Here is a 14,967-nt window from a genome sequence, read left to right on the forward strand (position 1 = left end):
TGTCACATAGCTTATGGTCTTTCAGTTTTATTGCAGGGTATATTTTATTACCGCAATATTTACACTAAGAATATGGTGAAGTTATTAGCTTTCTTCACAGTTTAAAAAGAATCACAGACTTTTCACTCCTGTTCTAAACAACTGAGTTGGTAGCAATCTTGTCTCTAATTTCTAAGAGATGGGGTCTGTTCTTTCTCTCTTCAGAACAGCCACCAGGACAATTATTCCACCACCTTTCTAATACTGATTGCTCTGGCATCTGCAATAGAAACTAAATAAATTATTTTTTTTAGTTTTTCGAGACAGGGTTTGTCTGTATTGTTTTGGAGCCTGTCCTGGAACTCACTCTGTAGACTAGGCTGGCCTCGAACTCACAGAGATCCTCCTGCCTCTGTCTCCCAAGTGCTGGGATTAAAAATGTGTGCCACCAATGCTGGCAATAAATGACATTTCTATTTTTTATTTTTTTATTTTTACACTTTTTATTATATATTTAAATTAGGAACAAGCTTGCTTCCCATATTAGTCCCAGCTCCCTCCCCCTCCTCTCTATACCCACTCCTTCCCACCAGCTCCCCCAGGCCCCCAGTTCCCACTCCATTCTCTAGGTAAGGGTAAGGCCCTCCATGGGGGAATCTCTAGAGTCTGTCATTTCATTCCAGGGAGAGTCCAGGCCCTTCCCAAAGTGTCCAGATTGAGAAAGCATCCCTCATTGTGGGATGGGTCCCCAAAGTCCATTTGTGTGCCAGGGATAAATGACATTTCTATGCAATACATGCTGGCACTTAATGCACTCATTTGCCTGACCCTTATTCTGATATTCTACAATACAGTGGATCAGCTGGTCATCTTCCTCCAAGAGTACTGTATGATTGACATTGAGCTTGGGCTTGCCTCACAGCCAGGTGGGAGGGAAGATAACTGACATGTTGCAGATAAGCTCTGAACCCAGAGTCCAGAACAGCCAGGTCATTCATGACAATGACTCTTATTGATATGACATCATGTTCTGGAGGTTCCATTATAGCAGAGAGGTACCAACTCATGGTACCAACTCATGACAGGAACCACAGGGGGTTCAAGTTCCTGCCCTTCACTTTGACTTCTGTTATAGGACCTGTATCTCCCTGGCTTCCTCTCTCTAGGAGTAACTCGGAAGAGGGTCTTGCTTCCTGTGAGCTTATTCCATCACAGATGGAAGCAAGCAGGTGAATTACTATCGGCTCCTACTAGATTAAGCCACATGACACTGCCCCATTTGTGGCTGTTAGAAATTTCATGATTTGACTCTCTATCCTATTTAGAAAGTTTCACTGTTGCAAAAAAACTAAGCCTTTCCATGATTTTGTAATACTGACCAGAAGAAAGTATCTCAAATTTATTTACTCTAATGGTATATGCTTTTATATAAAACATACTGAGAGAGGTCTTTACTCTCATTTTCACTTTCTAAAATGAGATTCATTTAACACCATTCCTTAGAAAATGCCCCTTCTCAAACAGCAACTGTCAATCAACACAAGCATGCTCCCTTTCTCAGGGTCAGGAGTGAGAAAGATGCAAAAAGCAAGGAAACATCATCTCTACCCACCAAAGACTAACCCAATAGGAGAGAGGGAAATGCAAAAGGGTGAATGATGAAATAACAATGTAAGAAATGTCACAAGACAGGCTGTAATCATTTGCCAAATGAGTGGAATAGAAAATAAGTGCAGTGAGTCAAGAGGCAGGAGCAGTCACCTAGAACCTGATCTGAGCCACTTTCCATCTAATTTAGCCTATCAGTCCCAGAGCAGAGCCCGCCCACCTCCTTACTGCACGAGGAGATCACAGAAGATGAAACTTGCAGCTCTGCCTACTCAGGGCTCCTGGACAATGCATCCAGAGAAATGTAGGCAGGAGGTCTCTAAAATCCATCTAAGAAAATGCAAATGCAAACAGTCTGATTAGCTGGATACTTCTCTCTCCTTTGATTCACTATATAGTTTAGGCTGTTCTGCAACCTCCGATTCTCCAACCTCAGACACTACAGTTATAGAATTTATAGGCCTGCAGCTGGGCGGTGGTGGTACATGGCTTTAATCCCAGCACTTGGGAGGAAGAAGCAGGCCGATCTCAGAGAGTTCAAGGCCAGTCTGGTCTACAAATCGAGTTCTAGGACAGCCAGGGTTGTTACACAGAGAGACTCTGTCTCACAAAAACAAAAAATGAAAGAAAGGAAGGAAGGAAGAAAGAAAGAAAGGAAGGAAGAAGAATTTACAGGCCTGTACACACACACACACCCAATTTTTTTATCTCCTGTGGATGAAGTTTACTCACTTACTGATATTCTACAAATCTCATTGGCCTCAGCTTCCTTAATGCTCCTAACTCAATATCTCCTGCTGTGGTGTTGCACACAGAATTGCAGGCTGTGCTCCATGGTACTCTTTCTCTCTGTGATTTGGGCCTGATAAAAGTTTGCTTACACATGAGGAAATATCTTTTGTTTGTTCCTTTCTCTTTTTACCACATCTAATCCATGATAATGGTATTTCAGTTCCCCCACAACATACCCCTCACGTCTTGGCTTCACCAAGGCAGCAGACATTCTATTAAGCACTGACCACCATCAGCACTTAGCAGCATAGAATCCTGATGCTCCGCCTCTTCTCTTGCCCTTCCAATCCACTGTGAACACCATGCCAAGAGAAAAATCTGGAAAACCATTAAGTGAACCATAGTTTCATGCACTTCAAATCCTATAGTGACTTCGTGCTGGCATTCAGAATCTTCTGTAGCCTAACCCTACATTTCCTCTTTAGGAGGCCATCCAGAAGCACTATATAAGAGATGAATCTCAAGTCCATTGCTAATGATGAGAATGATGAGTCAGAACTTCAGGTTCTTTGCTGGTTACGTGAGCTGTGAACTTTGGGCCAAGTACTTGACTTCTCTGGACTTCAGTTTCTTCACATTCAAAACTACACAGCTTTCTTTTTTTAAATATTTATTTATTTTTATTTAATGTGTATGATTGTTTTATTTCCATCATGCATGTGCACCACATGAATGGATGGTGCCCATGGAGGTCAGAAGACGCCATCAGTTGTGAGCCACCATGAAGGTACTGTGAACTGAACCCAGACTCTCTGTGAGAACACTAAGTGCTTTTAACCACTGAGCCATCACTCCAGGACCAAAGCTACATTTCTTAATGTTCTGCCAAAGGAGGAAACCAAGGTACAACTTATAAGCAGCAAAGAATACTGCTAGCCCACAGTAAGCACTTCACAAAGCCATCATCCCAGCCAAGTCCACCGCCATATTTTCAAACATCTCTGCCACTGAGGACTTGTAACATGTTTTCATTGTTACGAATGTCACTAATGTCCTTGTTCCTCATGTCCAGCTCTTTGTGTGGTCACCTACTGTCCTAATTAGTTTTTATTCTCAACTTGACACAATGCAGAGTATTTGGGAAGAGGGAACTTAGTTGAAAACATAACTGCCTTGATGATACTGGCCTGTGGACATGCCAATGAAAGACCGTTTTTAATTGATGACTGCCTGTAAGAAGTACTATTCTTAGGCAGGAAGTCCTGGGCTATATAAAAAGCATGAGCCAGGGGTCATGTCGGTAAGTAGTGCTCTTCTGAGGTTTCTGCTGAAGTTCCTGCTTGAGTTCCTGCCCAGACTTTCCCCAGTGATGGATTGTGGTCCAGAAGTATAAGCCAAATAAAACTGTTTCTCCCCTAAGTTGTGTTTGGTTATAATGTTCACATCAATAGAACAACGAGCCCCATGCCCCGCCTGTGTGTGCGTGTGTGTGTGCGTGTGTGTGTGTGTGTGTGTACAACACAGGTATACACAGGCTAGAGAACTCCAGGGATTCTCCTATGTCTCCTTCCCTGCCTTCCTTGTAGATACTGGGATCGAAGGTTCCCATGCTCGTCAGGCAAGCACTTTACCATCTGATCAATTGTATTAGGGTTCCTAACACTGTGATCAAACACCATGGCCAAAAATAACTTGGGAAGAAAAGACTTCATTTTCCTTACCCTTCCATATCACAGCTCATCATCAAAGGCAGCCAGGGTGGGAACAGCAGAACCTGGGGATGGGAACAGGTTCAGAAGCCAAGCAGGAGTTTGCCACTTACTAACTAGCTCCTCATAGCTTGCTAAGACAGTTTTCTTCTTATAGAACCCAGGACAACCATCCCAGGATTGACATCACCCACAACAGACTGGGCCCTCCCCCATCAATCACCAATTAAGAAAATTGCCTACAGCCTGATCTTATGGCAACCTTCTCTTAAGTAGGTGTCCCCCTCTCAGATGACACTAGCTTGTGTCACGTTAACATAAAATGAGCCAGCACAGCCATACATACATGTGTATCTTCATTGATGTCCTTTCCTCTAGGGAGATGCTTAACATGACTAATTGGGAATACTCTATTTGCTTTGATACATATTATCTTTTCCTACTGAGAACATGCATGTACAAATGGTGGCTTAGCCCAGATTCCAAAGAAAGCAGAGAAACCTTCTAGCTTCTAACACATGCTATTCAGGGAAGTCAAGAAAAGAAAAAGAAGAAACGAGACAGGAGTGGAGGAAAAGTGGAAACTGAATGCACTTCTGCACTAGCTGCCAAATGTTTCCAAGCCCGACTGACTGTCAGACCCCCTCGACTTCTCTAAAGGCAATGTGAGTGACAGCATTTTTGGATAGCATGTCCTGCAGAAGAAGTGAAATTCCATTCTCTATCCAATGTGCACTTACACAACCACTAGGTTGCACATACATAGATGCTGAGTCGTCCACTGCTCAGTGGCATAAGGCAAGGCCAGGGCTGAGGGAGTGAGCTGACAGACTTTAACCAGTAGCAACAATAGTGTCGGGACTGTCCACGACGTGGTTCTGTAACCATGGGAACAGCACAAAGCAGTCAAGCACAAATCAGGATTGGGGCTAACCGGAGTGCAGCAAAGATAGATAAGAAAATGAGAAAGTGTCTGAATGGATTGTTCTAGAAGGGCAAATATGAGACATAGAGGCTCACCACTCCTGAAGCTTGTTCTCATGTCAAATATCTTCAAATCTCTAATAGTATTTTGTCCAGCTGAGCCAGAACATGGTCTCTAAGCCTTTTTCAATGCAGGGCCATAGAAGCACCACATTCAGTAGGATTTGACACATGTCGAGGGCAATAAAAAATGAATAAAAAAATCTTGCAACAAAAAACCTTTACTATAGATTAACTAAATAGATCTCTGCAAATTTGTAAGATTCGCTGAAGGAAGATAATGAACCTCTATTCCATAAACAGACAGCTGGAGCTGAGAGAGTCTCATGCTTTTAAAGAAAGGAGGGAAAACAAAGAAAAAATCCTTCATGCTGTGTTTTGTAAAAATCTAATATGTAAAAGGGCATCTACCCACACTGCAGCCACATGACTCCAAGTCACACAATTTTGTTAATTCAGAAAGATAAATACTTTTTTAAATAAATAAGTTTTTAATAAAGTTTTTGCCACGTTATTTCTTAAACATACTCTGGAAAAGGGAAGTGAAATTCTAGAAAAGAGGCAGAACAGTGATGCAATCAAAGGTAACATAAAAGCTCATAAAGCATCAAACTTGGAAGGATAAAGACAGCAGTAGAACATCAAGGTGATGAAAATGATTTCTGGTAACGGAAACTGCTGCATGGAGGAAGTCTATCCTCATCCTTTCCATCTGACACAGTTCCATAGTTTAGATGTCAGTGTCCATGATGCCTGGATCCTGCATGCTTTCTAATACTTTGTGCACGTGCGACTACACACACACACACACACACACACACACACACACACACACACACTGCAAAGAATACCATTTCTAGTGACTGGATTTGGTATACATACTAGCAGAGAAGAGCTCACTGGGATGTCTGCTGATTTGCAGATGAAAATGTTAAAATAACACATAGCACTGGGCAATGGTGGCACACACCTTTAATCCCAGCACTTGGAAGGCAGAAGCAGGTAGATCTCTGAGTTCAAGGCCAGCCTGGTCTACAGAGCGAGTTCCAGGACATCCAAGGTTATGGCCAGAAACTTGGTTTGGAAAAACCAAAACAAACAAAAACTTAAATAAAAACACACACCTACTTCATAAAGCAAAGCCTCCATGGGAGACATTTCTGATCTGGATGAAGACTATCCACTGTCGTGTGGTTAAAAGTCAGTGTACAAATTTTTGTCATAAGATCTGATACTCATTATAAAGATACACTAGTTTGTTTTTTTCTCAGCCTACTGAGACCTTTGTGACTTTGGGGTTGATTTGACTGGGGCAATAGTGACTGAATCAAGGACAGACACACATACAGAGAAGATAGGATCAGATGGGTCTCAAGGTCTGATGGAGGTGCACCATCAGTGGTCCAGAAACTGAATTTGTCATATATATTTGAATTGAGGAGGTGCCTTTACTGTGCACAGTTAATAAAGCATCTTTAGCTAATCTTAGTGGGAGGTCTCTATAGGCGTGCAGTCTCAGGCTGTCAACCTAAAGCAGGAAGAAGCTGCACTCAGGACAGATAGAAGGCTTTGCCATTTCTCTGAGCCTGACCAGAGAAGGCTTTGACATTCCCATGAGTCTGAGTTACTGGGGTCTTTGACAAGGCCATGCTAATGTCAATAATATACATACACTCAGAACTCCATCTGCTCCCTGTACCAGACCACTGAAAATACCCACCCAAAGGCCTTGTTTATACATTTAGGAGTCTAGTAGGTGGCATTTATGTATATCTAATAAGTGCACAGAATTGTGCAAAGAACTGATCAATACAGAAATGGGTATTCTACCATTCCTCCCCTTTAAATAAGTATGGCCCAAAGTAAAGGAGATTACCCAACTGCAGGTCATGGAATCAAATTGGGAAATTGTGACCTGAAATATTTAGAAACTGAAGTAGAATTTAATAAAAAAAAGTACATGTGCATTGTGTTGTTTCTGAAGTTCCTTGCCTTACAGAAGAGAAAGCTGTTCTTCGTGGAGCTGACTATACTGAAGGGAACCTCAAGAATCTCAGGTGCTTAGATTAGGGTATTATTATGATTCTCAATAATACCAATGATTCTTTTAAAAAATAATAATTCCTTAAAAGAATTGAGGATAATTAGCTGTCTTAATAGAGAAGCGCTATGGTTGTTTATGCTAAGTTCCTTGGATGCTGGCTCTCCTGGCAGTTTTGGAAGGAGGCACTAAGGCTTGGTTTTATTATCTTTTGTATTTATTATACTTATTTTGAAATCTGATTATTTCTACCCTTTCATTACTTTGGCCAGAACCTAAAGGAAAATATGAATAAAACATGTTATGGCAAGTTATTTTCTTGTCTAACCCTCTTAGGATAATGTTTTCAATATTTCAATAATTAGAGATATAATCTATTTCCAATATAATGTAGATTATTTACTGTGTTGATTTGGTCAGATTTGGCTGTCTAGTAATTTAAACTTTTTATTTAAAACTTAAGACTTATTGACATGAATTTATTTAGGGTATATACCTATTTCCCTATGGTATATCCATACTAGAATTATTCTGTAATTAATTTTTAAAGGTGACATGGCATTTTCAGTATACTAATCAAAATAAGCAAGATTCAGAAAATGTTTTGTTCTCATATTCAGAATCTAGACATGTGTGTGAATGTGAATGAGTATGTGTGTGAGTGTGCCTGAGTGTGTGTGAGAGGGAGAGTGTGTGTGTTTGTGTGAGTGTATGTGAGAATATATGTAACTGTGTCTGAGTGTGTATGTGTGTGAGAGCGCTGTGTGTAAGTGTGTATGAGTGTGTGTGTATGAGCCTGTGAGAGTGTATGTGTGTTTGTATGAGTGTATGTGTGACTATGTGTGTGTGAGAGAGTATGTGTAATTTTGTGTGAAAGAGTTGCATGAGTGTGTGTGTGTGTGTGTGTGTGTGTGTGATAGAGTGCGTATGTGAAAGTGTGTGACTATGGGGGGCATGAAACTAGAAAGAAGTTGGAAAAGATGTTAGTGAGGGCAGGAGTAATGGAATACATAGATCAGGAAAGTTGGACTGCTGAGATGCCTCAGAAGGTAAAGGTTCTTGCCACCAAACCTGAAGACCTAAGTTGAACCCCTGTAAACCACATGGTGGAAAGGGAGAGCTAACTCCTGCCAACTGTCTTTTGACCTGCACACATGTGTCATGATGTGACACACACACACACACACACACACATGTGAGAGGGGAAGAGAGGGAGAAGAAGGAGAAAAGCATAGAGGTTGGGTGGGAGAGAGAGGAGCATACCTTTGAAAACAAACATAAGAGTAGAATGGGGCATTTTGAAGGAGAGCAGCAGTTCAAAGGCAGGGTGGTTAAAGAAGCATGGTGGAGGGGTGGACAAGAGTAGAGTACTCCAGTTGGAGAGGTAGCTCTGCATTTAAGAGGACTGGAGCACTGGCTGCTCTTGCAGAGTACCCAGATTTGATTCCCAATGCCACAGAGACTCACAACCACCTGTAAGCCCATTTCCAAGGGATTCAGTGCCTTCTTCTAGCTTCCTCAAACACCTAAAATGCAATGGGTACCACTAAATACATGCAGGAAAAACACTCATGCAAATAAAATAGAATTAAACAAATCTTTTAAAAAAGAGGCATAGCTATAGATGGTATGGAGAAGAGTTTGTGTTTTAAGCTGTCTTTCCTGGCTTCGTTTCAAAGTACATGAACAGCAGAACTTATGCAAAAGACAGACATGTTCTCTCAAGAGCTCTTACCTTAACTTTAATCAAACTTAATACTTTGTTCCCACTGCTCTGGGTCTTCAAGACAGATATGACTATTTCCAATGTTCAGTTTGTCGATTGAAGATAAAAGCATCAGTTCTTTGAAGAACTCACTGCAGGTCATCAATGCGGCCCTAACCTCTTTCCACTATTAGTCAGGGATGGAATGCTCTGCTTTTCCTAAATTCTGGCCATTTCATGGAAGAAGGGTGCTTTTTTTATTCAGTTTTGCTTCCCTGTGAATTACCATCTAATGGTTATTGCAATAGTGTTTAATAAGCGATGTCATACCCCTGGGCACCAGAATTAGCATCATTACTCAGAGATGGTAAACAGGAGTTTGAATTTGTGCACTGCCTGGATCTGGAAGCATCAATAAAGCCTGAGGTGGGAGGAAGAGATGAATGCACCGTCTTGAGTCAGAGGCAAGGGATGCAATTTGATGTGGGGTAGTAAGAAATTCTGCCTAGACTCGCAGAGGAGCACAATTCTTCAAAACTCTGAAGCTGAACTGCCCAGTTACATTTCTCAGATGGCTTTCCTTTTCTTCACAGAGCACAAAAAGCACGAACCTTCCCCTTCACATCTATAACTCTTGTGCATGCTCTAGGGTACTTGGCATACAATGTTCTAGAAGCAATGTGCTATGAGTCTCTTTGACAATGGTTGCTTGAGGCCCAGGAATTTTAATCTGCATCCATGAACTAAAGACATTTAAATTTAAAACTTCTAATCAAATTTCTAAATAACTAAATGACAACTAAATGACTGGTAAATGAAAAGTGCAGATACTGGCCTCCAACCTTCCAAATGGCAAAGTGGTACTCTACATACAAGATAGCAAGAAGTTGTTACTAAAGGTACACATGTTAACCCCACACCCAGAGAAAAGGAAAGGATTATCCTGGATCCTATGTGTGCTGTGATAGATTGGGTGACACTGACTAAAGAGCAGTCAGATATGCTTTTCTGATGGTTTTTGTGAATTTGAGAGTTCAGCATAAAAATACATGTTGCTTTTTATTATTGGTGTCCCATGCTATGCTCTGGGGTTGGACATGAAACAGTTTCCTTACTTTGGTATCTTACAAAGAGTGATAAATAATGACAATGAGAAAAAAACACTTTCTAGGATCATATGATTAGTTCTGACATGTGGGAAATTGCTTCATTGCCTGAAGTCAATTCCTGCAATTGCAAGCATCTTCCCTTCATAAAATTAATAAAATGCCCAACTTCCTTCTGTCTTGCACTTCACTATCTGCAGATTGCAACCTCCTCTGGCCACCATGCAAAGTCATATTTTGAAAGTAATATTTCCTTTCTGAAACAGTGACTCTCAGCCTTCCTAATGCTGCCACACTTTAATACAGTTCCTCATATTATGGTGACCCCAACCATAAAATCATTTAGTTGGTACTTCTTAATGGTAATTTGCCTGCTGTTATGAATCATAATGTAAATATCTGATATGCAACCCCCAAAGTGGTCATGACACACAGGATGAGAACCACTGTTCTAAGATATATAAGGACATATATTAAAGGGTCATGGTGATTCCTGAAAATGTGCATCCCCCCCCCCGTTCCTTTTATCAGTCAGCACCTGTTGAGTACTAACAGCCAGACACTTTTCTAGAATCTAAGAGCATAGTTTTTGGGAAGGATGGGTCTAAAAGAAAAATCTGACTATAAGAGTACTGTGTACCTGAAAGGAAGTGTAGTAAGGCCGTGCAGTAGAGAAATGGCTCCTTCCTAAAGGCCTTCAAAGAGGGGCTCTATGAAAACCGGAGTTGAGTTGAGTGACAAGAAGTCACCTCTGCAAGAAGAGGGACAGAAGAAAAAGCATCTGCAAAGGCCCAGCACTGCCTGGAGCAAGTCTGGCTACCTCAAGAACAGACACAATGTACTTCCGGGAGGGCTCCAGTGAGGCCTGTGAAAGGAAATGAGGTCAGGCAGAGGCAGGAGAACGGTAGATTTAATCTTGTATGCAGAGCTTGATTTTCAATTTTTATAATAGTGGCAGGGAACCACTGAATGTTTAAGATCATGAAACATGCTCTGGAGTTCCAAGGGAATGTTGGGATTGGTCATGATTGGGAAAAGTGGACAATGACATATTTCAAACATGTGACTTCTTCCAGAATACAGGTCAGTCTTTGCCACTGTGAGTAAGTGAGATTAAGAACACAGTGTTGACTCCGTTTTTATCTGGCTGAACCATGGAGGCTGTGCCAGAGAAGAAAATGAAGGTTCCTGCTGAGGCAGAACCCTTAATAATAAGTGAAGGAATTTCGCAGAGTTGAGGAGGAAGTACCTGCAGAAGAAGCTTGCCCTGAACACACTGTGGAAGGCATGGAGGAAGCTGGTCTACGGGAAGGCAAAGCACTGTCACAAGGAGAACAGGCAGATGTACCCGATGGAGACTGGGATGGCTAGCATGGCTAGGAAAGCTGGAAACATCTATGTGCCGACAGAACTGAAATTGGCATTTGTCATCAGAGTCCAGAATCAATGGCACAAGCCCAAAGGTCCGCAAGGTACAGCAGCTTCTCCGTCTTCATCAGATCTTCCACAGCACTTTCGTTAAGCTCAACAAGGCTTCAATTAACATGCTGAGAGCATTTTGGAACCATACATGTATTCCCCAACCTGAAGTCAGAAAATGAACTCATCTACAAGTGTGACTACGGCAAAGTCAGTAAGAGGCAAATTGCCTTGACAGATAATTCCTTGAATGCTCCATCTCCTGGCAAATACAGCATCATCTGCATAAAGGATCTAATTCATGACATCTGTACAGTTGGAAAATGCTTCACAGAAATGAATAACCTCCTGTGGTCCTTCAAATTGTCTTCTCCACAAAGCAGAATGAAGAAAAAGACAACTCATTTTATGGATGGTGGAGATACTGGCAACAGGGATGACCAGACAAACAGGCTTATTAGACAGATGAACTAAGGGGTCAGTTAGTATTTTTGTAATTTGGTCAGTTAATAATTAGTCAGAGTTGGTGGGGGAGAAGCACATAGTGCTGGGCTGAACATCTAGAGTGAAATCTTTTCCCTGCTACCAACATGCTGTGTGCTTTCAAGAACTCCACTGAGCTTACTCCAGTCCTAGATTCTCCGTGTAAAATGGGGATAATGATTCCTTCCGGAGTCTCAGTGAGAATTAAATGAGGCATCACACAAACCACATGGTGATGCTAGTGGCTGGTACCTGCTTGGGGTACAAACTGTTGTTGTTGTTATCATCAGCATCATTGCTTGGCAGAGAGTGAAGGATGAACTGAAGAACTGAGCAATGACCCAGAGCACTCAGGCTACAGAGAAGACTGTGGAGAGAGCACACCTGTTATCCCGGAGCACTCTGTGTCTGGGAGGTGGGGTCTGCCCAGAAATTTTACATCTGGACAATGGTGGAATCTGAATGTAAAAGATTGCTATACAACTGGAAAAACCCAGATGTTTATATGCAAGATTGTGGGTCAGTAAGTGACGTGCATGTGTGTGTAGGGGACTACTTCATAGAAACAAAAAGTGAATGATGGGCTCAGCCAGCACCCAAGATGAGTTGCACAAAACATTTGTAAGGAAAAACTAGGCAGAAGAGATGACATGCTGTGCAATTTTTGTTTAAATAAAATTCAAGAAGAGTGAGACTAATTGGCCTTATATATATGCTGTACTTTACATTGTTTCAATATATCATTTCAGGGGATCATAATTAGCTAGACACATAACCAAATGGTGATTTCATGGACCCCAGGATTGTTTATGAGCCTGTTCATTTCCAAGACTGTTTCTTTCTCCCTGTCCAGATTCCAGGGTTGTACCCACAGTCAGTCACAATGGAGGCAACTAACACAAGACAGGTGAAGGAAAGCTTTGTTTGGGAGGAGGACAACTACAGAATAGCAAACTGCAGCCAGGAATGAATTTTCAGAAGCCATTAGCAGACGGCAGGTGGCTGCGTGGCTCTCACTAGTCCTGAATCTTTATGTGTTAAGTACAAACTCCCCAGGCAGGGCAGTTTCTTTACTCTACTAGAAATGGCCCCCAGGTACCTCGATGCTCTATAAAGAAACACAATGGAGGAATAAAGCATGTGTTCAAACAGTATCTTCTGGCATTTCTGTGAGGAAAACTGAGGTGCCAAGCATCTGACTAGATTCACTTTCCTGGTAGAATAACCCAAACCACAATGCCAATGGCATTAAGTCCTATCATGTGACATTAAAAAATACTTTCAGGCTACGATCAGCTGATGATGTGCCCAGTGAAACTTTATGACTACATCATCACAGTCTGCAATTGAAATCATGGACAAGCTGGAAATACAATGCTTGCTTGAACAGGCAGAGCTTGTCTGCTTCCATCTCAGTGAATAATGGTAGCAGAGAAAAACCTTGCTTTCCTGGAAAAACACTATCAAATAATAAAACAATTCAAGGGCCACTTTTTCAAAGTAATAACAGGCCATACATAATTGATTGTGTTTAGTCTTTGTCTCTGGGTATTACAAATGACCATTACTAGCACTTCCCACAAACTTCCATTCTGGGTCCATGCTATCCATTTGACACTGCCAGAAATTATTTTTGCACCTGTATTGTGAATTTCACTATACTATTCTTTAGTCATTCCTGAGTAAAGTTCTTATATCTCTACAATTCTTGCAGTGTGCTCATAAGCTATCCCCAATGGTCAGAGAAAAGTAACTTCTGGAGCTGAATTGATTTGGATTTATGATCTCACCTCAGGCTTGCAAGGGAATACAAACTACCCTGGAGATAAAATTCCCTCCTGTGAAGTCATGTCCTAACTCCCTCCATTAAGCCAAACATTGCACTAAAAGCAGAAAAGATATTCTTACATTATACCCACTCTTGCCTTACCAAACAGTGATAGCTGTATCCATAAAATATAAATAAATAATGCATTCCAAAACTCTTTGTGCATGGAAAGGCTCATAGCATTGGTGAACGTAGGAGGAGACTTGAGCATCACTTGGGAATCCTGATTCTTGCCTCAACCTCAGAAGGAAGTGTATTCCCCCCGTCTGTCTGTCTTCACCTCACACTACACCCCTTCTATACACATGTATGAGTCATATGTGTCTATTGATTGCTGGAAATGACAAAAATATGACTTTAGATGTATTGTAAGAATAAAATAGACACATGTTTCAAATAAATGGGTGAAAAGTGCATCTCATTAATAGTTTTTTTGAAAGCTAGATTGATAGCTTTGCCAAAGAGATGCCTGCTTCACAAGCATGAGGAACTGAGTTTGCATTTCAGAATCATTAAAAAATAAAAATAAAAATGCTGGATGGAGTGACACACCCAATCCCAGGGTTTCAGGATTGGGAAGACAGAGACAGGCAGATCCCTGGCAGCCAATGAACTCCAGGCCAATGAGAGACCTTGTCTCAAAAGAAAAACAAAAACAAAAAACCAAGATGGATGTTCCCAAGGAATAACCAGTTCCCAAGGTTGTGTACTGCCCTCTACACATGCGCGTGAGCACACACACACACACACACACACACACACACACTTACCTGAATGCACATATGCACACAACACAGTTTCCAAATACTCATTCCATGCTGGAATTATTTTAGTATGTTATATATATAAAATGTTATACTATGAAAAATATATTTGGTCTGCATCCAAAGTTCTTGGACCCTTGTGACTCTTAAAGTGTTTTTACTATCTAGAATTATCTTTTGTTTGCTAATAAGTTGAACATTGCTGGGCAGCCTCTAGGTAACTATAGAATGGGGTCTCTTTACCAAACAATTAAGGGAAGATTAGATATTTAAGACTTCCAACCTTATTGCTCAGTCTTCACCGAGGAGGGAACAGAAATTGAAGCTTCATTTGATCACCAAGAAACAGTGACCTGATCAATCCCATCTAAGTCTTCAGAAAATGCTAGAAAGGGAGGGTTGGAAGAATTTTCACATAACTGAACCCCTGAAGCTTCCTTGGTGGGGCTCACAGACACGTTATGGAAATTCCCTTATCTCTCTTTCCTTATCTCTTCCCCTGGATCATACCTATGACAGATCTTCGTCTGTATCCTCTGCAGTATTTTTTTTAATAGACAAGTAAGGTGAGGGTCAAGAAAATCCCAACAGTTTGTGAGTCAAGAGGAC

The 14,967-nt window shown here is 41.3% G+C and overlaps 1 protein-coding gene and 1 pseudogene across 7 annotated transcripts in view; one reads left to right on the forward strand and one right to left on the reverse strand.

Moving 5' to 3' along the window:
* Fhit (fragile histidine triad diadenosine triphosphatase) overlaps nucleotides 1-14,967 on the reverse strand; it is a 1,472,699-nt gene that overhangs the window by 1,216,016 nt on the left and 241,716 nt on the right. The window lies entirely within an intron of this gene.
* LOC101832902 lies at nucleotides 10,951-11,757 on the forward strand (annotated as a pseudogene).

Source organism: Mesocricetus auratus, unplaced genomic scaffold (assembly GCF_017639785.1).
Source record: "Mesocricetus auratus isolate SY011 unplaced genomic scaffold, BCM_Maur_2.0 Super-Scaffold_100006, whole genome shotgun sequence".
Taxonomy (NCBI): Eukaryota; Metazoa; Chordata; class Mammalia; order Rodentia; family Cricetidae; genus Mesocricetus; species Mesocricetus auratus.